Source organism: Triticum aestivum, chromosome 1A (genome assembly GCF_018294505.1).
Source record: "Triticum aestivum cultivar Chinese Spring chromosome 1A, IWGSC CS RefSeq v2.1, whole genome shotgun sequence".
In the NCBI taxonomy this organism is placed as follows: Eukaryota; Viridiplantae; Streptophyta; class Magnoliopsida; order Poales; family Poaceae; genus Triticum; species Triticum aestivum.
Genome location: NC_057794.1, coordinates 337,211,041 through 337,236,747, shown reverse-complemented (window position 1 = coordinate 337,236,747; position 25,707 = coordinate 337,211,041). Strand labels below are relative to the sequence as shown.

Sequence of the window (25,707 nt, the reverse complement as noted above, 5' to 3'; positions counted from 1 at the left end):
GAGCCTAGCCCTTGCTACCACGTTCGTCAGCAAGTCCATCTTCAACTCTGAAGAAAAGGACCTCCCCAACACTACTGATGACGGCGATGAGGACTACGTTCCCACCTATTGCTTCATGGCAAAAGGCTCAAAGGTACTCAAATATCCCTCCTCTAGTGAGGATGAATCTGATGAAAACCTCAAACCTAGCTATTCTAAACTTGCTAAGATTGTTGTGAAACTACAAAAAGCTCTTGAAAAGGTTCAAAATATGCTAGATAAAAGTGATGATATGTTGGGCGAGGAAATGGACCGCACTAAAATTTTGACTGAAAATCTTCAAAGACTTCAGTCCAAGTTTGACAATCTTCAAGGTCACCATAACACTCTCCTATCTGATCATGATAAACTTTCTTATGAATTTCTTCAAAGAAAGAAAGATCTTGAGAAGTTAAGAGTGAGTTATGAAGATCTTCAGAAGGAGCATGGTTCATTACTTGCTCAACAGATCAGCGCTACCCAGGATGAATTTGTTCCTGCATGTTTGAAGTGCATTGAACGTGAAACTGCTAATTCTTCACCTGAATGCTCAAATACTTCCATTGCTGCAAATTCTTCAACTGCCTCTGCTATCACTAATTCCTCATCTGAGGACATTGCTAGTATCACTGATGATGCAGGGCTGAAGGAATTGTATATGACAGGCATGTACAAAAGCCTCAAAGGGCATCAGGCTCTTTGTGATGTGCTTAAAAAGCAGATCCTCAATAGGAACCCTAGGAAAGACGGTATTGCCTTTGAGAGGAAACTCAATGCTGATGGGACCTACTGGAAACCTCAGTAGTATCCCAAAACCTCATGGGTTGCTGCAAAGGGACTTTCCGTGGATCCATCTACTTTATCTGGCTTTACATGTGAATCATCATATTCTTTTGATGAGTCAATTGACTCCAACTATAAACTGTTCAAAAATCAGAATGGTGAAGTATTTGCTAGATATGTTGGCACTAATGCAGGAACGGTCCTCCTATGAAGAAAATCTGGGTTCCCAAAAGGTGCCTTGAAAATCTTCAGGTGAATGTCATCATGACACACCTGTGAAGAATAGGAACCCCAGAACAAATTCTTCATATGGATCCAAGTCCTCATACGGACCAAACTCCTCACATGGATCAAATTCCTCAAAAGGATCAAAGTCCTCATATGAACATCATCGTGCTAACCCGTCTGTTCCACAGGGAAGATCTAAGGATTATGGATATGTGCATTATTCTTCAAATCATTATGTTCATAAGTCGTCGAAGAATTTCTCTGCTTACTCTTATGCTTACCCTAACCCCTCTTATGTGAAATGAAGTGGATTGGCATCTATGCCACCTTTCTCTTATGGAGCTCGCAGAATGAGGAACTCTCTGCCACCCCTTCAGATGTGGGTGGTGAAGAAAAAGAACTAATCTCTTATGCAGGATCAGGTCTCCAGATGAACTTAATCGTCTGAAGAATTTGCTGGAGACCTGAATGTGCTTGAAAGGACACATGCTAATCATGAAGAAATGAATTTTCATTTCTCACGTCCTCATACTGCTTTATCTGTTTTATTGCTTGATTATTGATCTGATGAAATTAATACCATATTCTTCACTGATGAAGTATATGAGTTCGTAAGTGCACTAATTCATCTGCAGGATGATCAACCCGAAGCCACTGAGTGGGTCCTCGATAATGGATGTACAAATCACATGACTGGTGACAAGAGCTTATTGATGGACACTGCTTTATCTCTATCACACCTAAAGCATATCACCTATGCTGACAAAGTCAAAAGCAAGGTATTGGGTCTAGGTAAGGTTGCAATCTCAAAGGATCGACACATGGACAAATTCATGCTTGTCGAGTCCTTAGGGTTCAACCTCATGTCTGTCTCAATGCTTTGTGATCTTGATATGAGTGTTGTCTTTGGCAAGTATCATTGTGTTGTGATCATGGAAGCTGACAATTCCAAAGTCTTCGAAGGCTTTAGGAGAAGAGATTTGTATATTGTTGATTTCTCTACAGGACCACAACCTGCTATATGTCTACTTGCAAAAGCTTCAGAAGGTTGGCTATGGCATCGACGACTTGGTCATGCTGGCATGAGGAATTTGCACACGCTCATGAAGAAGAAGCATGTCATTGGCATTGAAAATATCAAATTCCTCAAGGATCACTTATGCGGAGCCTGTGAAGCTGGAAAAATGACCAAGGCCAAGCATCCAGCGAAGACTATCATGACTACTACTCGACCATTTGAATTACTTCACATGGATATCTTTGGCCCTACTCACTATGCCACATTCACTAATGCTGCATCTTTATATGGCTTTGTCATTGTTGATGATTATTCTTGATATACATGGGTCCATATCATCACTTGCAAAACTAAAGTGCAGGAAGTCTTCAAAGGATTTTCATCGAGCACTTCAACCAACTTTGGTGTGAAGATCAAGCACATCAGAAGTGATAATGGAATTGAGTTCAAAACACTAGTCTTGATGACTATCTTGATGAACTTGGTATTACTCATGAGTTATCTGCTCCTTATACTCTCAGCAAAATGGCGTCGTAGAGCGCAAGAACAGGACTCTTGTTGAGGTGGCCCGCACTATGCTTGATGAGTACAAGACACCTCCTCGCTTTTGGCCCGAAGCAATTGATACTGCGTGCCACATCATCAACAGGGTATATCTTTACAAATTCTTCAAGAAGACTGCATATGAACTCCTCACTGACAAGAACCCAATGTGAGTTATTTCAAAGTCTTCGGTGCTAAATGTTGGATTAGAGATCCTCATCATGGTAAGGACTCGCACATCTACAGAGTCTTCAACACCTGTCATCACAAGGTTGTTGAAACTATAGATGTGCGGTTCGTTGAAACTAATGGCTCGCAAAAAGAGCACCTACCTCCTGTGACAGATGAAATACCTCCTGAGGAATCTATTAAGTTCAAGGCTACCGAGGATGTCATTCCTACTGATGAATCTGTTGAAGAAGTCATTCCAGAACATGAAGAACGTCATGCTGATGCACCTGAGGAAAATGGTGATGAAGAAAATGCTGATCAAATTCCTCACCGACAACCCGCTCATCCTCACGTTGCAAATGAAGTGCAAATTGAGAAAATCATCAGCGACATCAACATTCCAGGTCCTCTCACACGCTCAAGAGCTTCACATTTATCAAACTTTTATGGGCACTTTGATTTCGTCTCTATCATAGAGCCCACTAAGGTAGATGAAGCATTTCTGGAGCCTGAGTGGATTCAAGATATGCAAGAGGAATTACATCAATTCAAGCTCAACAACATCTGGGAACTGGTCAAATGTCCAGATCCTCGCAAGCACAATATCATCGGCACAAAGTGGATCTACCGCAACAAGGAAGATGAAAATGGCCTTCTGGTGAGGAATAAGGCACAACTTGTAGCTCAAGGCTACACACATGTTGAAGGAATTGATTTCGATGAAACTTTTGCACCTGTTGCTAGACTTGAAGCTATTCGCATATTACTTGCTTATGCTAACCATCATGATATCATCTTATATCAAATGGATGTGAAAAGTGCATTCCTCAATGGTAAGCTTGAGGAAGAAGTATATGTTGCTCAACCCCCAGGTTTTGAAGATCCAAAGCATCCTGACAAAGTCTTCAGACTCAATAAGGGCCTCTATGGCCTCAAGCAGGCGCCACAGGCATGGTATGATACTTTGAAGGAATTCCTCATGATGAAAGGCTTCAAACCCGGTTCAGTTGACCCAACTCTTTTCACTAAATCTTATGATGGTGAATTGTTTGTGTGCCAAATTTATGTTGATGATATCATTTTCGGCTGTATTGGCCAACGTTACAATGATGAATTTTCCTATATGATGAGTGAAGAATATCAAATGTCTATGATGGGAGAATTGAAATTCTTCTTAGGTCTTCAGATTCTTTAACAGCGCAATGGCATATTCATATCTCAGGAGAAATACCTCAAGGATGTACTGAGGAAATTCGACATGCAAGATTGCAAAGGAGTCAAAATCCCCATGCCCACAGATGGTCATCTATGCACTGATGAAAATGGTATTGACTTTGATCAAAAGGTATACCACTCCATGATTGGTTCTTTATTGTACTTATGTGCATCTAGGCCAGATAATATGCTTAGTGTTTGCATGTGTGCCCGATTTCAAGCTACACCGAAGGAATAACACCATAAGGCTGTGAAGCATATTCTTCGATATCTAGCTCACACACCAACACTTGGATTATGGTACCCCAAGGGCTCGGCTTTTGATCTCATTGGATATTCAGACTCTGACTATGTTGGTGATCGTGTGGACCGCAAGTCAACATCTGGCACATGCCATTTCCTCAGACAATCTTTGGTCTGTTGGTCCTCGAAGAAACAGAACTGCGTATCACTATCTACTGCTGAAGCTGAGTACATTGCTGCTGGTTCTTGCTGTGCTCAACTACTATGGATGAAGCAAACACTCAAGGGCTACGGCGTCAACGTGAAGAATGTGGCACTCTACTGTGACAATGAGAATGCCATCAAGATTGCTCATAACCCAGTTCAGTACTCGAAGACAAAGCACATTCAGATTCGTCATCATTTTCTTCATGATCATGTGTTGAAGGATGACATCTCTATTGAGCATGTGAAGACTGAATAACAGCTAGCCGATATCTTCACTAAGCCCTTGGATGAGAAGAGATTTAGCAAGTTGCGGTGTGAGCTAAATATCCTAGAATCTTCGAATGTTCTTTGAAAAGGACACTCATCCTAACACTTATGCAAAATTGATGACTTAGATGTGCAACACATGAAGAAACATTTTTCTTCAATCAATGAAGAATTACACTCTAAGTGTGAAGAAATTAACAAATAATTTGATTCTCAGAACCCTACGACAATTGTACGCGGTGTCTGAAATCATCATTCTTATACGGTGGGTCACGCCACCACCAAATGTTGAAAATCTTCAATTGAGGTTTTCCTCAGTTCTTTGAAATTTCTCAGTTGTTTTTCAACTTGCATTGTCTTCACTATTTCCGTCGTTTTTCTTCTTTGACTATATATATGAGTTTATGTCCTCTACAACATTCACTTATTGCTATTTCTTCTAGTTGCTCTTTCTGCTAAGTGAATGTGATCGGACCCTTGCCCCTCTATGCTAAACTCAACCCAGTCTATTCACAAATTCTTCATGTGCGTTCTATTTGAATATCGTTCAAAATCTTCACCATGTCCTTGTCAGCTGAAGAAATTGCAAACGGAACTTTAAAACCTATCTTATCTAAAATTTTGGATTTGCCGCTCGAACCGTTCCACATTATATGCGGTCTTTATCTATTCACCCACGATCTCGCACGATCGCCACCTCTCTATACATGGGTGACACATGTCAAGCGAATGAGAAAGGTCAGGGGCACGTTCGTCCTATTTCCTCGGGGGAGCGGTTTTTCACTTCGGCTATAAATACCCCTCTCCCTTCCTCACTTCACTTTTACTCTGCTCGACCTCACTCCCTCGCTCGAGCTTCCCAATCCTAGCACCGCTGCTACTTCCATCGTCGCCGGTGAGGAAGAGCTTCACTGCCTCGACCTCGTCGCCGTCGTACTCACGCCGGATGCGGATTTTTTCACTCCGCCGCCGCCGTAGCTGTCTTCCTCAGCCAAGTTAGGGCGTGGAAGATCTAAGTCGACGAGCTTCAAATCTACACTTCCTAGTTTGTCGTGTTCTTCGTTAAGGGTAATTAAAAGTTACTTTTACTGCCCTTGTTGATTCTGATGTTTTCATCAAATCTTCAAAAGGTGTTTATTCCTCAACTCTTCATACATTAAACACCTCACATATCATCTATTCTTGATCTGTTTCTCTAAGAAACATTTTTTTTCAAGATTCCTCAATTGTGTGGAGTTTCAAATCTGTACAACTCTGGAACCTAAGTCAAAGAACGCTTAGTGAAATTCTTCAAGACTCATCTGGTCAATTTCCTCAAACTTGTTCTTTTTGTAAAAACTTCTGAGAACGCATATGACCTCTCCAAATTCTTCACACCTATTCTCTGTTCACAGGTACACATGTCCGCTGTTGAATCATTAGGTTCTCATCAACTTAACTCATTTGCAGCGTTCCTCGAAGAAAAGTTGCATACCTCTTTAGACAACTCAATCGTTAAAAACCCTCAGCTGAAGAAAATGGCAGATGGCAAGAAACCTCAGAAGGGAGGAAAGAAGCTAGAAGTCAACACTGTGTTTGAAATCCCTGAGGACATATACAAGGATTGTTGCACTCTGATGAGGCCACCCATGGGAAGGAAACTAAGAATGAGCGCAAAGTGCGCATCCAAAGGATAGAGAGGAGATGGGCACGGGAATGGAGGGAATATAGATATGTCACTCCCAAGTATATGAAGAAATTCGCTCTTCATCCTCCATGCCCAAGACCTCCTTTGGCACCTGGCCAAGAAGCTGATCCCACCAGCCTCAAGCGTGGTGACGGTTATCATGATGAATGGGCCAAGCGCCAGGCCAAGCTTGCCAGAGTAGCTAAGGAAGCAGTGAGGAAATTCAATGAAGACTCTGCTGCTGCTGCCACTGCTGAGGCCTCTGCAAGTAAGCCCAAGAAGGCAATGCCAAATAAGCCGACTCATAAGCCAAGTGCTTCTACCCAAATGCCCTCACGGCCAAGTTCCTCAGCAATGCTCTCACAGCCAGTTTCTTCAAAGCCCTCACGACCAATTCCTCAACCCACACCAGCTCCTCCAAAGTCCTCATCTCCTCCGTCAAAGTCCTCCGCACCTGAGCATCTTGCCTCGTGCCAAAGGACAATAGGCATCTCTATTGCCTCAGGTGCCTCTCCAAGTTCTTCAGCTCCTCTGCATTCTTCAACTGGCCCCACTCTGCTGAAGACCAAGGCAACTGCTGGACGAGGCTCTCAACCAAGTCCTCAAAAGAAGCAGGTCGCTTTTTAAGTGCCGCCTAATGAAGACGAAGCTGATGATGAAGAACTTGCTGAAATCATCAGGGACAGGCAAGTCAGGGCCGCTAGAGCCAAAGGCACAAGTGTGCCTCTACTTTTGGATCCAAAGTTGATCCTTGATTACATTGATCTTTGGCACAAGGACCCCAACACTCCCATGCCTGATTTCAATTTGACTCCTAACCAAAGTCATATGTTGACTCACTTCATTCAGGAAGAGAAATGGAAATTTGAAAAGGCTAGGCAGATCAAGAAAGCGCAGTACAAAAAGGAGCGCTTCCTGAAGAAAAACATTGTCTCTATGACAACTGAAGAACTTGTCACTATTCAATCTGAGATCGAGAAACTCAGTGATGAATTTGACGCATACCACGCTGATTGGATGGGAGCCAAGGTTCATTTTGTGAGACTTGCTGATAACTTCACCTCCACTGTTGCAACACAAACGCAACAAGAAATTCCTCAAGCTACAACATCTGCTCAGTCTACTGAAGAAAATGCCAGCACCGCTGATGACACTCAGGCTGCTGAAGAAAATGCTAATTCCAGGGCTGATGACTGCATTCCAACCACTGAAGAAATTGCCAGGGCAACCACTAGTGTTCTGCCTGAAGAAAATGAAGAAGTCAGGACAACTGCATTAGTTGTGCCTGAAGATCTTGGACCAAATTCCTCTGCTCCTCCTATGCCTACACCAACTCCTATCCTTCCATCTGCATCAGACGTGAAGAAGACCAAAGCTGCAGAGCGTGCAGCTGTGAAGAAAAGGAAGGCATCAACTGCATCAGATTCTTCAGCTCCGAAGAAAATGAAGCCATTAACAAGTCCCTATGACAATCCAATTGATGTTGTTCCTGTCTCATCCGTGCCATCAAAGGACCTTGTTCCTTTTGATGAAGAATACATGATCCCAAGTGGATCAGATGATGACATTCCTTCTGTTGCTTCGTCAGAGCAGTTGGATGAAGAAATTGAAGTGGATGAAATCCCTTCAATCCCAATAATCTCATCGCCCATGCCTCAGTTCACTGCTGAAGAGATCGGCATTGAAGAAATGAATGAAGAAGAAGATGTGGACATTGGATGCACCACTCCAGTGTTGAACGACGACTTTTGGGAAAGTCAGCATCCCAATTCTCCTCTGTTCACACCACTACAACAAATTCCTCAGTCCCCTGTCCCTACTGAAGTACAACTGGGATCTGAAGAACCTCGTGCCACACCATTTTTCCATGAAGAGATTCCAGCCACTAGTGATGAAGCATATGTAAATGAAGAATTGAAGTCCCAGGCTGCCACTAAAGAAAAACCTGAAATTCCTCAGCCTGCGGAACCTGAGATCGAGATCCCTGAGGTTTTGATGCAATTGACTGACACTCCTCACCCCGAGCCAAAGGATCCCTTCTCGAAGAAGCAAAAATTCAAGGCCGATGACTTCTTTGGTGAGCATGTATTCTTCACTGACTACAATCCTTATGACTCTGCTCGTCTAAGGAGGACACGTTTCTGGACTGCCAGCCAGGCCAATTTCTATTCTTCACTGCTTTTCAACATGGACAAAATCTTCTACCATGAGCATATTCCTCACGTGGACATGGAATCATTGCCTTGTTTCTCTCCTGTCCTCGGTGTGCTTCATGATGCAGGCCTCCTCGATTTTTGCTCTGACATTGTTGATTGGGATGAAGAGCTTATTCTTCAGTTCTATGCGACACTGCACATCACAGGTGATCCTGAAGATATCAACACCTTGGTCTTGGACTGGATGACCAATAACACTCATTATAAGGCACCAGCCCCTAAATTACTTCACGCCCTGCCCATCAGTCCACCCAGTGAAGGAGCTCGCTGCCTGTACCAAGAACCTGAACTCACTACTCATTACATGCAAGTTCTAATGAAGCCTCTGAAGCCTGGCCAAGCCCCAAGGACCAAATTCCTTGTGAAGGACTTACTCTATGTGCCCAGAACAGTCTATCCCATTTTGACGAGGACAATGAGTCCTATCAAAGGCCGCGACTCATCTGATGAGGAAATAGTTGGCATCATGAAGAATCTGCTATTCAACATCATTCATAGCATTCCTGCCAATTACTATGATTTCTTCATGAGGACTCTGGAAAATGTTGCACTTTCTCTGTTTGAGTTGAAGCCTTATGCTCCTTAGATTATGAGATTCTTCATAACAAGGTCTTCACTCAACTACAAGGCTGATTTTCAGAATCACCTCAGCTACCTGCCCCCGATTGAAGTCCTCAAGCAGACTTATACCTCAACTGATGAGAAGGGGAAGGCACATGTTGTCATTGATGAAGGCATTCGTCCATTGGATGGTCAGTTTCGCAAAGCTGCATCTTATTCCACCAATGATGACTCTGCCACTCATGACTCTGCTGCAAATGCATCCAAGTCAAATCCTCAAGCCACACCTCCCAGGGTGATGACTGACCGTGAGCTGCTTCTCAGTCTTCACCGGAAGGTGGATCGATACCATAAATGGGTTAAGCGTCAGTTTGGTTCTATCCTTCACAACATGACTGCTACACTGATAGAGCATTTCCTCATATAATCTTTTTAGCCTTTTTGCATACATTGTAATCATATTTTCACATTATTTACTCAAGAAATATTCGGATGTTCCCGTTATGTTACATTTACAACACTCCTCCATGTTTCGCAGAAAAGGGCGAAAAGGCCGAAAATCCTTCTATAATGAAGAGTGTCAAGAAGTTGTAGTTACTGTAATTTACGGAGGGACTCAAGTGTGAAGAAAAAGAAGTAATCAGAGGGGCGAAACTTAAGAAGAGGACCAACTTGTGCAAAGAGAAGAAAAGGGCAGGGGCCAACGTGCAAATGGAAGATCCGATCGGGGGAATCAAATCCCTAGCGCTCTCAATCCCCAAAATCGGGCTTGGCACACATCTCTCTCCCTCACCCCTCCTTCTCCACCACCGGCCGCCGCCGCGGCCAGGCCGGCGTGGCGGCGCGCCACCGTGCCACCAGCACACCCACCATCGCCACAATCTCCAGCCACCTCCACACCTCACGCGCCCGACCAGACAAGAGGGTCATGGGCGTCTGGTCCTCCGCATGAGCGCCCCCGTGCTGCTGATATTCTTCTTCTCCTATGCCTTGCTGCTGCTCCTTCTTCCCTCGCCTTGCTGCTGCTCCTCTACTTCTCAACCCTCACCATGCTGCTGCTCCTTCTTCCCTCGCCTTGCTGCTGCTCCTCCACTTCTCAACCCTCACCACGTTGCTGCTCCTCCTCCCCAAGTTGCTGCTGCCGCTCCTTCCTTTGCCCTGCTGCTTCTTCTCTCTTCCACCTGTTGCTGCTCCTCCCTCACGCCCATCTCTAGCTGGCTGCTGCTGCTCTTCCCCTTCCCTTGCCACAACCTGCTGCTTCTTCTTTTCCTCAAATCCTGCTGCAGCTCCTTTCTCCCTAATTCCCTTCTTCTCCCTTCCTTGCTGTTGTTCCTTTCTGAAGAAAACGACCTTGCTGTTCTTCTCTGAATCCCCAACTCGCTGCTGCAGTTTCTATCTCTTTCTATCTATGTAATTCACAGGAGTTAGTACTGTATAATACAGTGATTAGTTCAATTTCACACTTGTATTTGTAGTGTTATATGTTCGAAATATGCCCTAGAGGCAATAATAAAAGGATTATTATTATATTTCCTTGTTCATGATAATTGTCTTTTATTCATGCTATAATTGTGTTATCCGGAAATCGTAATACATGTGTGAATACATAGACACCAACATGTCCCTAGTAAGCCTCTAGTTGACTAGCTCGTTGATCAACAGATAGTCATGGTTTCCTGACTATGGACATTGGATGTCATTGATAACGAGATCACATCATTAGGAGAATGATGTGATGGACAAGACCCAATCCTAAACATAGCACAAGATCGTATAGTTCGTTTGCTACAGTTTTTCCAATGTCAAGTATCTTTTCCTTAGACCGTGAGATCGTGTAACTCCCGGATACCGTAGGAGTGCTCTGGGTGTACCAAACGTCACAACGTAACTGGGTGACTATAAAGGTATACTACGGGTATCTCCGAAAGTGTCTGTTGGGTTGACACGGATCAAGACTGGGATTTGTCACTCCGTATAACGGAGAGGTATCTCTGGGCCCACTCGGTAATGCATCATCATAATGAGCTCAGAGTGACCAAGTGTCTGGTCACGGGATCATGCATTACGGTACGAGTAAAGTGACTTGTCGATAACGAGATTGAACGAGGTATTGGGATACCGACGATCGAATCTCGGGCAAGTAACGTACCGATTGACAAAGGGAATTGTATACGGGGTTGCTTGAATCCTCGACATCGTGGTTCATCCGATGAGATCATCGAGGAGCATGTGGGAGCCAACATGGGTTTCCAGATCCCGCTGTTGGTTATTGACCGGAGAGCCGTCTCGGTCATGTCTACATGTCTCCCGAACCCGTAGGGTCTACACACTTAAGGTTCGGTGACGCTAGGGTTGTAGAGATATGAATATGCATTAACCCGAAAGTTGTTCGGAGTTCCGGATGAGATCCCGGACGTCACGAGGAGTTCCGGAATGGTCCGGAGGTGAAGAATTATATATAGGAAGTGCAGTTTCGGCCATCGGGAGAGTTTCGGGGGTCACCGATATTGTACCGGGACCACCGGAAGGGTCCCGGGGGTCCACCGGGTGGGGCCACCCATCCCGGAGGTCCCCATGGGCTAAAGTGGGGAGGGGAACCAGCCCATAGTGGGCTGGTGTGCCCCCCTTGGCCCACCCCATGCGCCTAGGGTTGGGAACCCTAGGGTGGGGGCGCCCCACCTGGCTTGGGGGGCACTCCACCCCTTGGCCGCCGCCCCCTAGGAGATCCCATCTCCTAGGGCCGGCGCACCTCCTAGGGGGCCTATATAAAGGGCGGGGAGGGAGGGGCAGCCGCACCCTTGACTCTTGGTGCCTCCCTCTCTCCTGCTACACCTCTCCCTCTCGCAGAAGAATGGCGAAACCCTGCTGCGGTGACTGCTGCATCCACCACCACGCCGTCGTGCTGCTGGATCTTCATCAACCTCTCCTTCCCCTTACTGGATCAAGAAGGAGGAGACGTCACGCTGACCGTACGTGTGTTGAACGCGGAGGTGCCGTCCGTTCGGCGCTAGGATCTCTGGTGATTTGGATCACGTCGAGTACGACTTCCTCATCCCCGTTCTTTGAACGCTTCCTCGCGTGATCTACAAAGGTATGTAGATGCAATCCGATCACTCTTTGCTAGATGAACTCATAGATGGATCTTGGTGAAAGCGTAGGAAATTTTTTGTTTTCTACAACGTTCCCCAACAGTGGCATCATGAGCTAGGTCTATGCGTAGTTCTCTTTGCACGAGTAGAACACAATTTGTTGTGGGCGTAGATGTTGTCAACTTTCTTGCCGCTACTAGTCTTATTTTGCTTTAGCGGTATTGTGGGATGATGCGGCCCGGACCAACCTTACACGTACGCTTACGTGAGACCGGTTCCACCGACTGACATGCACTAGTTGCATAAGGTGGCTGGCGGGTGTCTGTCTCTCCCACTTTAGTTGGAGCGGGTTCGATGAAAAGGGTCCTTATGAAGGGTAAATAGAAGTTGACAAATCATGTTGTAGCTTTCACGTAGGTAAGAAAACGTTCTTGCTAGAACCCTATTGCAGCCACGTAAAACTTGCAACAACAATTAGAGGACGTCTAACTTGTTTTTGCAGCAAGTGTTTTGTGATGTGATATGGCCGAAGTTGTGATGAATGATGAATGATATATATGTGATGTATGAGATGTTCATGCTATTGTAATAGGAATCATGACTTGCATGTCGATGAGTATGACAACCAACAAGAGCCATAGGAGTTGTCTTTATTTTTTGTATGACCCACGTGTCATTGAGAAACGCCATGTAAATTACTTTACTTTATTGCTAAACATGTTAGCCATAGTAGTAGAAGTAATAGTTGGCGAGCAAATTCATGGAGACACGATGATGGAGATCATGGTGTCATGCCGGTGACAAGATGATCATGGAGCCCCAAGATGGAGATCAAAGGAGCTATGTGATATTGGCCATATCATGTCACTATTATTATTTGATTGCATGTGATGTTTATCATGTTTTTGCATCTTGTTTACTTAGAACGACGGTAGTAAATAAGATGATCCCTCATAATAATTTCAAGAAAGTGTTCCCCCTAACTGTGCACCGTTGCGACAGTTCGTTGTTTCGAAGCACCACGTGATGATCGGGTGTGATAGATTCCAACGTTCACATACAACGGGTGTAAGACAGATTTACACATGCAAACACTTAGGTTGACTTGACGAGCCTAGCATGTACAGACATGGCCTCGGAACACAGAAGACCGAAAGGTCGAGCATGAGTCGTATAGAAGATACGATCAACATGAAGATGTTCACCGATGTTGGCTAGTCCGTCTCACGTGATGATCGGACATGGCCTAGTTAACTCGGATAATGTTATACTTGGATGACTGGAGGGATGTCTATCTGAGTGGGAGTTCATTGAATAATTTGATTTAGATGAACTTAATTATCATGAACTTAGTCTAAAATCTTTACAACATGTATTGTAGATCAAATGGCCAACGTTGTCCTCAACTTCAACGCGTTCCTAGAGAAAACCAAGCTGAAAGACGATGGCAGCAATTATACAGACTGGGTCCGGAACCTAAGGATCATCCTCATAGCTGCAAAGAAAGATTATGTCCTAGAAGCACCGCTAGGTGACGCACATGTTCTCCCTGCGAAACAAGACATTATGAACGCTTGGCAGACACGTACCGATGATTACTCCCTCGTTCAGTGCGGCATGCTTTACAGCTTAGAGCCGGGGCTCCAAAAGCGTTTTGAGAGACACGGAGCATATGAGATGTTCGAAGAGCTGAAAATGGTTTTTCAAGCTCATGCCCGGGTCGAGAGATATGAAGTCTCCGACAAGTTCTTCAGCTGTAAGATGGAGGAAAACAGTTCTGTCAGTGAGCACACACTCACTATGTCTGGGTTACATAACTGCTTGACTCAGCTGGGAGTTAATCTCCCGGATGACGCGGTCATTGACAGAATCCTTCAGTCGCTTCCACCGAGCTACAAGAGCTTTGTGATGAACTTCAATATGCAGGGGATGGAAAAGACCATTCCTGAAGTATTTGCAATGCTGAAATTAGCAGAGGTAGAAGTCAAAAAGGAACATCAAGTGTTGATGGTGAATAAAACCACTAAGTTCAAGAAAGGCAAGGGTAAAAAGAACTTCAAGAAGGACGGCAAGGGAGTTGCCGCGCCCGGCAAGCAAGCTGCCAGGAAGAAGCCAAAGAATGGACCCAAGCCCGAGACTGAGTGTTTTTATTGCAAGGGAAGTGGTCACTGGAAGCGGAACTGCCCCAAATACTTAGCGGACAAGAAGGCTGGCATCACGAAAGGTATATGTGATATACATGTAATTGATGTGTACCTTACCAGTACTCGTAGTAGCTCCTGGGTATTTGATACCGGTGCGGTTGCTCACATTTGTAACTCAAAGCAGGAGCTGCGGAATAAGCGGAGACTGGCGAAGGACGAGGTGACGATGCGCGTCGGGAATGGTTCCAAGGTCGATGTGATCGCCGTCGGCACGCTACCTCTACATTTACCTACGGGATTAGTTTTAAACCTCAATAATTGTTATTTAGTGCCAAGTTTGAGCATGAACATTGTATCAGGATCTCGTTTAATACGAGATGGCTACTCATTTAAATCCGAGAATAATGGTTGTTCTATTTATATGAGAGATACGTTTTATGGTCATGCTCCCATGGTGAATGGTTTATTCTTAATGAATCTCGAGCGTAATGCTACACATATTCATAGTGTGAATACCAAAAGATGTAAGGTTGATAATGATAGGCCCACATACTTGTGGCACTGCCGCCTTGGTCACATAGGTGTCAAACGCATGAAGAAGCTCCATGCAGATGGACTTTTAGATTCTCTTAATTACGAATCATTTGACACGTGCGAACCATGCCTCATGGGTAAAATGACCAAGACTCTGTTCTCAGGAACAATGGAGCGAGCAACCAACTTATTGGAAATCATACATACTGATGTGTGCGGTCCAATGAGTGTTGAGGCTCGCGGTGGCTATCGTTATGTTCTCACCCTCACTGATGACTTGAGTAGATATGGGTATGTCTATTTAATGAAACACAAGTCTGAGACCTTTGAAAAGTTCAAGGAATTTCAGAGTGAGGTTGAGAATCAATGTGACAGGAAAATCAAGTTCTTGCGATCAGATCGTGGAGGAGAATACTTGAGTCACGAGTTTGGCACACACTTAAGAAAATGTGGAATAGTTTCACAACTAACGCCGCCTGGAACACCTCAGCGTAATGGTGTGTCCGAACGTCGTAATCGCACTCTATTAGATATGGTGCGATCTATGATGTCTCTTACCGATTTACCAATATCTTTTTGGGGCTATGCTTTAGAGACTGCCACATTCACTTTAAATAGGGCTCCGTCGAAATCCGTTGAGACGACACCGTATGAATTATGGTTTGGGAAGAAATCTAAGTTGTCGTTTCTAAAAGTTTGGGGATGCGATGCTTATGTTAAGAAACTTCAACCTGAAAAGCTCGAACCCAAGTCGGAAAAATGCGTCTTCATAGGATACCCTAAAGAAACTATTGGGTATACCTTCTACCTCAGATCCGAAGGCAAGATCTTTGTTGCCAAGAATGGATCCTTTCTAGAGAAAGAGTTTCTCTCGAAAGAAGTAAGTGGGAGAAAAGTAGAACTTGATGAAGTATTACCTCTTGAACTGGAAAGTGGCGCAACTCAGGAAAATGTTCCTGTGGTGCCTGCACCAATTAGAGAGGAAGATAATGATGATGATCAAGATACTTCTGATCAAGCTCCTACTGAAATTCAAAGGTCCACAAGGACATGTTCCGCACCAGAATGGTACGGCAACCCTGTCTTGGAAATCATGTTGTTAGACAACGGTGAACCTTCGAACTATGAAGAAGCGATGGCGGGCCCAGATTTCGACAAATGGCTGGAAGCCATGAAATCTGAGATAGGATCCATGTATGAAAACGAAGTATGGACTTTGACTGACTTGCCCGTTGAGCGGCGAGCCATAGAAAATAAATGGATCTTCAAGAAGAAGACAGACGTGGATGGTAATGTGACCATCTATAAAGCTCGGCTTGTCGCTAAGGGTTATCGACAAGTTCAAGGGGTTGACTACGATGAGACTTTCTCACCGGTAGCGAAGCTGAAGTCCGTCCGAATCATGTTAGCAATTGCCGCATTCTATGATTATGAGATATGGCAAATGGACGTCAAAACAGCATTCCTTAATGGTTTCCTTAAGGAAGAATTGTATATGATGCAGCCGGAAGGTTTTGTCAATCCTAAGAATGCGGACAAGGTGTGCAAGCTCCAACGCTCGATTTATGGGCTGGTGCAAGCATCTCAGAGTTGGAACATTCGCTTTGATGAGATGATCAAAGCGTTTGGGTTTATGCAGACTTATGGAGAAGCCTGTGTTTACAAGAAAGTGAGTGGGAGCTCTGTAGCATTTCTCATATTATATGTAGATGACATACTTTTGATGGGAAATGATAGAGCTTTTGGACAGCATTAAGGCCTACTTGAATAAGAGTTTTTCAATGAAGGACCTTGGAGAAGCTGCTTATATATTAGGCATCAAGATCTATAGAGATAGATCAAGACGCCTCATAGGTCTTTCACAAAGCACATACCTCGATAAGATATTGAAGAAGTTCAATATGGATCAGTCTAAGAAGGGGTTCTTGCCTGTGTTGCAAGGTGTGAAATTGAGCTCAGCTCAATGTCCGACCGTGGCAGAAGATATAGAAGAGATGAGTGTCATCCCCTATGCCTCAGCCATAGGTTCTATTATGTATGCCATGCTGTGTACCAGACCTGATGTAAACCTTGCCGTAAGTTTGGTAGGTAGGTACCAAAGTAATCCCGGCAAGGAACACTGTACAACGGTCAAGAATATCCTGAAGTACCTAAAAAGGACTAAGGAAATGTTTCTCGTTTATGGAGGTGACGAAGAGCTCGTCGTAAAGGGTTACGTCGATGCTAGCTTCGACACAGATCTGGATGACTCTAAGTCACAAACCGAATACGTGTATATTTTGAATGGTGGGGCAGTAAGCTGGTGCAGTTGCAAGCAGAGCGTCGTGGCGGGATCTACATGTGAAGCGGAGTACATGGCAGCCTCGGAGGCAACGCATGAAGAAATTTGGGTGAAGGAGTTCATCACCGACCTAGGAGTTATACCCAATGCGTCGGGGCCGATCAAACTCTTCTGTGACAACACTGGAGCTATTGCACTTGCCAAGGAGCCCAGGTTTCACAAGAAGACCAGGCACATCAAGCGTCGCTTCAACTCCATTCGTGAAAAAGTTCAAGATGGAGACATAGATATTTGTAAAGTACATACGGACCTGAATGTAGCAGATCCGTTGACTAAACCTCTCCCTAGAGCAAAACATGATCAACACCAGAATTCCATGGGTGTTCGATTCATCACAATGTAACTAGATTATTGACTCTAGTGCAAGTGGGAGACTGTTGCAAATATGCCCTAGAGGCAATAATAAAAGGATTATTATTATATTTCCTTGTTCATGATAATTGTCTTTTATTCATGCTATAATTGTGTTATCCGAAAATCGTAATACATGTGTGAATACATAGACACCAACATGTCCCTAGTAAGCCTCTAGTTGACTAGCTCGTTGATCAACAGATAGTCATGGTTTCCTGACTATGGACATTGGATGTCATTGATAATGAGATCACATCATTAGGAGAATGATGTGATGGACAAGACCCAATCCTAAACATAGCACAAGATCATATAGTTCGTTTGCTAGAATTTTTCCAATGTCAAGTATCTTTTCCTTAGACCATGAGATCGTGTAACTCCCGGATACCGTAGGAGTGCTTTGGGTGTACCAAATGTCACAACGTAACTGGGTGACTATAAAGGTATACTATGGGTATCTCCGAAAGTGTCTGTTGGGTTGACACGGATCAAGACTAGGATTTGTCACTCCGTATAACGGAGAGGTATCTCTGGGCCCACTCGGTAATGCATCATCATAATGAGCTCAAAGTGACCAAGTGTCTGGTCACGGGATCATGCATTACGGTACGAGTAAAGTGACTTGTCGGTAACGAGATTGAACGAGGTATTGGGATACCGACGATCGAATCTCGGGCAAGTAACGTACCGATTGACAAAGGGAATTGTATACGGGGTTGCTTAAATCCTTGACATCGTGGTTCATCCGATGAGATCATCGAGGAGCATGTGGGAGCCAACATGGGTATCCAAATTCCGCTGTTGGTTATTGACCGGAGAGCCGTCTCGGTCATGTCTACATGTCTCCCGAACCCGTAGGGTCTACACACTTAAGGTTCGGTGACGCTAGGGTTGTAGAGATATGAATATGCAGTAACCCGAAAGTTGTTCGGAGTCCCGGATGAGATCCCGGACGTCACGAGGAGTTCCGGAATGGTCCGGAGGTGAAGAATTATATATAGGAAGTGCAGTTTCGGCCATCGGGAGAGTTTCGGGGGTCACCGGTATTGTACCGGGACCACCGGAAGGGTCCCGGGGGTCCACCAGGTGGGGCCACCCATCCCGGAGGTCCCCATGGGCTAAAGTGGGGAGGGGAACCAGCCCATAGTGGGCTGGTGCGCCCCCCTTGGCCCACCCCATGCGCCTAGGGTTGGGAACCCTAGGGTGGGGGCGCCCCACCTGGCTTGGGGGGCACTCCACCCCTTGGCCGCCGCCCCCTAGGAGATCCCATCTCCTAGGGCCGGCACACCTCCTAGGGGGCCTATATAAAGGGGGGGGGAGGGAGGGGCAGCCGCACCCTTGACTCTTGGTGCCTCCCTCTCTCCTGCTACACCTCTCCCTCTCGCAGAAGAACGGCGAAGCCCTGGTGCGGTGACTGCTGCATCCACCACCACGCCGTCGTGCTGCTGGATCTTCATCAACCTCTCCTTCCCCTTGCTGGATCAAGGAGGAGACGTCACGCTGACCATACGTGTGTTGAACACGGAGGTGCCATCCGTTCAGTGCTAGGATCTCTGGTGAGTTGGATCACGTCGAGTACAACTTCCTCATCCCCGTTTTTTGAACGCTTCCGCGCGTGATCTACAAAGGTATGTAGATGCAATCGGATCACTCATTGCTAGATGAACTCATAGATGGATCTTGGTGAAACCGTAGGAAAATTTTTGTTTTCTGCAACGTTCCCCAACATTATATTGGTGATATGTGAGCTGAACTGTGGCATGTGTCACTTAGTCAAAATGATCAATTGAAAGTACAACGGGATATTTTGCCCGAATTGCGGATGTCGTGTTCTCCACAGGGACTAGGCGGCGGCAACTATGCTCGGCTAAAGCTAGGTAACACAATTCAGAATATGAATGCAAGAAAGTAAACCTAAACTAAACAAGGTAGTTCCCGAAGATCATCGCCAAAGAAAATGCAAAATAAGCAAAAGAAGATTCAAATTATACTCTCTGTCTTTTTGGTATTATCGTTTTACTTGAGAAAAAAAATACTAAAACAAGCAAACATCAAACGGCTAAGGAATTAAAAAGACATGAAAATATCTATATATATATATCTAACAATTAGCAGGGGGAAGAAACAAGGTTGTAGGACAGAACATAAATGTATCACATCACAGACACACACATATGTATATATATAACAGGTACTTGAGACAACATAAAAATCACATGTACTGGAGCTATCACAGAGACTACACAATGAAACAAGGCTCTTAAGCAAGAAATGGACAGGAGATATATATAGCTAATTATCAAGCATACATACTAAGTGACACATGCCACAGTTCAGCTCACAGATCACCAATATAACACTACAAACACAAGTCTGAAATTGAACTAATCACTATATTATACAGTACTAACTCCTATGAATTACAGAGACAGAAAGAGATAGAAACTGCAGCAGCGAGTTGGGGATTCAGAGAAGAACAGCAGGGTCGTTTTCTTCAGAAAGGAACAGCAGCAAGGAAGGGAGAAGAAGGGAATTAGGGAGAAAGGAGCAGCAGCAGGATTTGAGGAAAAGAAGAAGCAGTAGGTTGGGGCAAGGGAAGGGGAAGAGCAGCAGCAGCCAGCTAGAGAGGGGGCGTGACGGAGGAGCAGCAGCAGGTGGAAGAGAGAAGCAGCAGCAGGGCAAAGGAAGGAGCGGCAGCAGCAACTTGGAGAGGAGGAGCAACAGCGTGGTGAGGGTTGAGAAGTGGAGGAGTAGCAGCAAGGCGAGGGAAGAAGGAGCAGCAGCGTGGTGAGGGTTGAGAAGTAGAGGAGCAGCAGCAAGGCGAGGGAAGAAGGAGCAGCAGCAAGGCATAGGAGAAGAAGAAGATCAGCAGCACGGGGGCGCTCATGCGGAGGACCAAACGCCCGTGACCCTCTTGTCTGGTCGGGCGCGCGAGGTGTGGAGGTGGCTGGCGATGGTGGCGATGGTGGGTGTGCTGGTGGCACGGTGGCGCGCCGCCATGCCGGCCTGGCCGCGGCGGCGGCCGGTGGTGGAGAAGGAGGGGTGAGGGAGAGAGATGTGTGCCAAGCCCGATTTTGGGGATTGAGAGCGCTAGGGATTTGATTCCCCCGATCGGATCTTCCATTTGCACGTTGGCCCCTGTCCTTTTCTTCTCTCTGCACAAGTTGGTCCTCTTCTTAAGTTTGGCCCCTCTGATTACTTCTTTTTCTTCACGCTTGAGTCCCTCCATAAATTACAGTAACCACAACTTCTTGACACTCTCCATTATAGAAGGATTTTCGGCCTTTTCGCCCTTTTCTGCAAAACATGGAGGAGTGTTGTAAATGTAACATAACGGGAACATCCGATTATTTCTTGAGTAAATAATGTGAAAATATGATTACAATGTGATGCAAAAAGGCTAAAATGATTATATGAGGAAATGCTCTGTCAAGTTCCCCCACACTTAAATCTTTGCTTGTCCTCAAGCAAAGGCATATGACAAGAGCAAGAGTATGAACAGTGAACTGAGTAAAGAATGTCCTGGTAAAATAGATCTCCAAACAAGGCGTGCTTCAGACTTAGCTAGTGAAAATTAATGGTTAAGAGTGCTACAAAGCAGTAGGATACTAGTAAGCATGACCATTTTAAACTTTTACAATGATAAAAGAGGATCAACAAGTTTAAATGATGACTGTGCCAAAGGTTCCTAAAGAGAGCATGATCCCGAGAAACACTTATTACCATGAACACAACATTGTGGTAGAACCACTTATTGAATTTGGAGGAAGCAACAATGATAATATTTTACCGGTCTCACCAAAGGAATATACCACCGATCCCGAGAACATGGTATACACCTGGCTCGACCAATATTTAGTTTTTTTTTGTTTGTCTCCCCAAAGGAACATACCACCGATCCCGAGAACATGGTATACACCTGGTTCGACAATTACATTTTTTAATATAATTAACTCCTATCCGATCCAACCACATTTCACAAGCCACTGATCCAGGAAACATGACATGCTACTGTTAGTAAGATCTGATAATTATTCATTATAAGGTATTTTTTTAATGAACAACACATAAGCACAAAAAAAGGAATCCCCACTTCTCCATGCCTGGTTCACATGCTACCGATCCAGGGAACATAGCATGCTAATCCATAGTAGTTAGGTGATTGCTCTCAATGGGAACACACTTCGCACAAATTCAGCATCTAAACATGGTGATCTAGGTGTATCATAGTAAATGCAGAAAATGACAAAGTTTTCTAGTGTACTAGGGATTTGAGCACTCAAAACTAATAGTTCTCACTAATTTCAGCCAAGCATGCATGGTGTAGATCACTAATTTACAAGGCATTCAGAAATCAAGTCCACAAATTCACAACAAGCACGATGCCAAAGGTGAATTTTAGCTTGACAATAAGTAATAACTGGCTCAAGCAACCCAACTAGCAATTGAATTCAGCATGTATTTATGATGTTCAGAATGGGTCATGAAACAGCTCACCGGGCACTATGAAGTAACTCTCGCTTGATCACTCTCTAAGCTGCAGCTCTTCTCCATTGCTTCCTTGTGCATGCTCCAGCTTCACTCTTCTTCGCGTGTGCCCATTGCTTCTCCTCATCACCATGCCGTGAATCCACCAGGATCCCAGGGAATGTCATCTCGAACTCGGTCAACTCGCAGTAAATGGTGCACAAGCATCAACCTGAAAGAACACTCAACAACCAAGCTGATACAAGTGACAGAGAGAATGCCCTCTAAGTCATTGATAGAGTACCCTATCATATAAGTATATCTATTGAGCAAATCAGGAACATTTATCAACAACAAGTCACATGGTGCATAGGCAATATCAGCGATATGACATAAGTTATCTAGAAAGCTGAGATAATACCTGAAATGGCCTTGGAGAAGTTTTATGACTACCTCAACTGAAGATACCATGCAAGGCATAGTAGTAGAAACTTCCACCGGACTCGTATCGACAAGTGAAATAGTAGGGCTTTGCTCCTTGACATATCAAGTGACCTCATCATAATCAACAATGAAGATTTCCATCTCAGGCTCAAGCGTTGAAGAATCGATGTGGCTAACATCATCAAAGGTGAACTTTTCCATATCTGGCTCTAGCAGCACATGATCAATATCAACTAAAGGTATCTCCTCAATATCAAAAGTAACTAACTGTAGCTCTGGTTCATCCACAGAAGAATCATCACAATGCAAAACTGAATCTAGAGTGCTAGTATCCATATGATCTGAAGTGTGTGTGTCAACTAGGATGGTGTCATCATCATCAAAGATAATCCATGAAAGCTCAATCTTGTCACACGGAGAAACTGGTTCCGGCTTTTGTGTAAGAGATTCTTGCTGAGATGAAGTGATTTGTTGCAAGCAAGCAACTAGGCCAGAGGTGGGCTTCTCATTGTACCACTGAAGTTGGTGGAAGGCTATGTTCTCAATCAACAGAAAAGCATCATCAAGTGTCTTGTTTGTAATAGCTCCACCCGCTGCTATATCGACGTAAGATCGAGTGTCTGAAGTCAATCCTCTATAGAATAGCTGCAGCTCTAACCATCTCTCGAGCCCGTGGTTAGGACATCTCCTGAATAAGGCTTTGTACCTCTCCCAAGCATCATACAAGCTCTCGCCTTCACGCTGAACGAAGCTGAAGATCTCATCTCGAATTGCGGACTGCTTGTGTAGTGGGAAATATTTATCCAAGAAAGCTCGTAATATCTCATTCCAACTGAATGATCTTGATGGCAAGGATCGATACTAAGCACGAGCATCATCTCAAAGAGAGAATGTGAACAGCATGCACTTGATAACATCTTGAGGAACTCCATGATACTTTACTGTATCTGAATACTCCATGACTCGGAGCAAGTGCTCATAAGGGACTTCAGTAGGCAGTCCTCCAAACTGTTGTTGTTGAACCAAAGCAATAAGACTAGGTTTCAGCTCGAAGTTCTCTGCCTCAATAGTTGGCCAAACCGGTCCTGTGATATAGCACTGACTTTTGGGCATCCAAAGATCACAAAGCAATGCCATCTTAACCGAGTGTAACTATAGAACAAACTGCAATTAGTTCAGATTTCCTACGCACACTCATAAACAGTAAACACTAGTCAGAAAGTTAGTATCCTAATAAGCCGAAGCAACAAAAAATAAGAAGGTAAAAGAAGGACCGAAATAAATTTGACTGGAAATTTAAACAAAAACTATACTAAGCCTAGTCTATAGCTTCACACAATCGTTCGACGCTAGTCCCCAGCAACGTCGCCAAAATGATCAGTTGAAAGTACAGCGGGATATTTTGCCCGAACTACGGATGTCGTGTTCTCCACAGGGACTAGGCGACGGCAACTATGCTCGGCTAAAGCTAGGTAACACAATTCTGAATATGAATGCAAGAAAGTAAACCTAAACTAAACAAGGTAGTTCCCGAAGATCATTGCCAAAGAAAATGCAAAATAAGCAAAGGGAGATTCAGATTATACTCTCTGTCTTTTTGGTATTATCGTTTTACTTGAGAAAGAAAATACTAAAACAAGCAAACATCAAACGGCTAAGGAATTAAAAAGACATGAACATATATATATATATATATATATATATATATATATATATATATATATATATATATATATATATCTAACAATTAACAGGGGGAAGAAACAAGGTTGTAGGACAGAACATAAATGTATCACATCAAAGACACAGACATATGTATATATATAACAGGTACTTGAGACAACATAAAAATCACATGTACTGGAGCTATCACAGAGACTACACAATGAAACAAGGCTCTTAAGCAAGAAATGGACAGAAGATATATATATATATATATATATATATATATATATATATATATATATATAGCTAATTATCAAGCATAAAAACTAAGTGACACATGCCACAGTTCAGCTCATAGATCACCAATATAACACTACAAACACAAGTCTGAAATTGAACTAATCACTATATTATACAGTACTAACTCCTGTTAATTACAGAGACAAAAAGAGATAGAAACTGCGGCAGCGAGTTGGGGATTCAGAGAAGAACAGCAGGGTCTTTTTCTTCAGAAAGGAACAGCAGCAAGGAAGAGAGAAGAAGGGAATTAGGGAGAAAGGAGCAGCAGCAGGATTTGAGGAAAAGAAGAAGCAGCAGGTTGGGGCAAGGGAAGGGGAAGAGCAGCAGCAGCCAGCTAGAGAGGGGGCGTGAGGGAGGAGCAGCAGCAGGTGGAAGAGAGAAGAAGCAGCAGGGCAAAGGAAGGAGCGGCAGCAGCAACTTAGAGAGGATGAGCAGCAGCGTGGTGAGGGTTGAGAAGTGGAGGAGCAGCAGCAAGGCGAGGGAAGAAGGAGCAGCAGCGTGGTGAGGGTTGAGAAGTAGAGGAGCAACGGCAAGGCGAGGGAAGAAGGAGCAGCAGCAAGGCGTAGGAGAAGAAGAAGATCAGCAGCATGGGGGCGCTCATGCGGAGGACCAGACGCCCGTTGTAACGCCCAGACACCAATGTGCCAGGTGTCGTCCAGTTATTTGCTGTTGTTGCCTTGTAATTTCTTGCGTGTCATGCATTGCATATCATGTCATCATGTGCATTTCATTTGCATACATGTTCGTCTCATGCATTCGAGCATTTTCCCAGTTCTCCGTTTTGCATTCCGGCGCTCCGTTTCTCCTTTGGTGGTCATTTCTACCTTTCTTTCATGTGTGGGGATTAAACATTTCTGGATTGGACCGAGACTTGCCAAGCGGCCTTGGTTTACTACCAGTAGACCGCCTGTCAAGTTTTGTACCATTTGGACTTCGTTTGATGCTCCAACGGTTAACCGACGAACCGAAAAGGCCTCGTGTGTGTTGCAGCCCAACACCCTTTCAGTTTGGCCCAAAACCCACCTAAACCCTCTCCATCATCTAGAGCGTTCGATCACGATCGCATGGCCGAAAACCGCACCTCATTTGGACTCTCCTAACTCCCTCTACCTATAAATATGCCATCCCCGTCCATTTTCGCGGACGAAACCCTAGATCCCACTTTCTCGCACCGACGGACACGTCCACCCCGCATGCCGGACATGTCCGCCTCCGCCCTCCTCCAATCGTGCC

The 25,707-nt window shown here is 44.6% G+C and overlaps 1 non-coding gene across 1 annotated transcript; it reads left to right on the top strand.

Moving 5' to 3' along the window:
• Positions 1-23,176: 23,176 nt before the first annotated feature.
• On the top strand, positions 23,177-23,280 carry LOC123072396 (small nucleolar RNA R71). Its single transcript, XR_006435101.1, has one exon. It is a non-coding gene; the product is annotated as a small nucleolar RNA R71 (small nucleolar RNA).
• Positions 23,281-25,707: the final 2,427 nt, after the last annotated feature.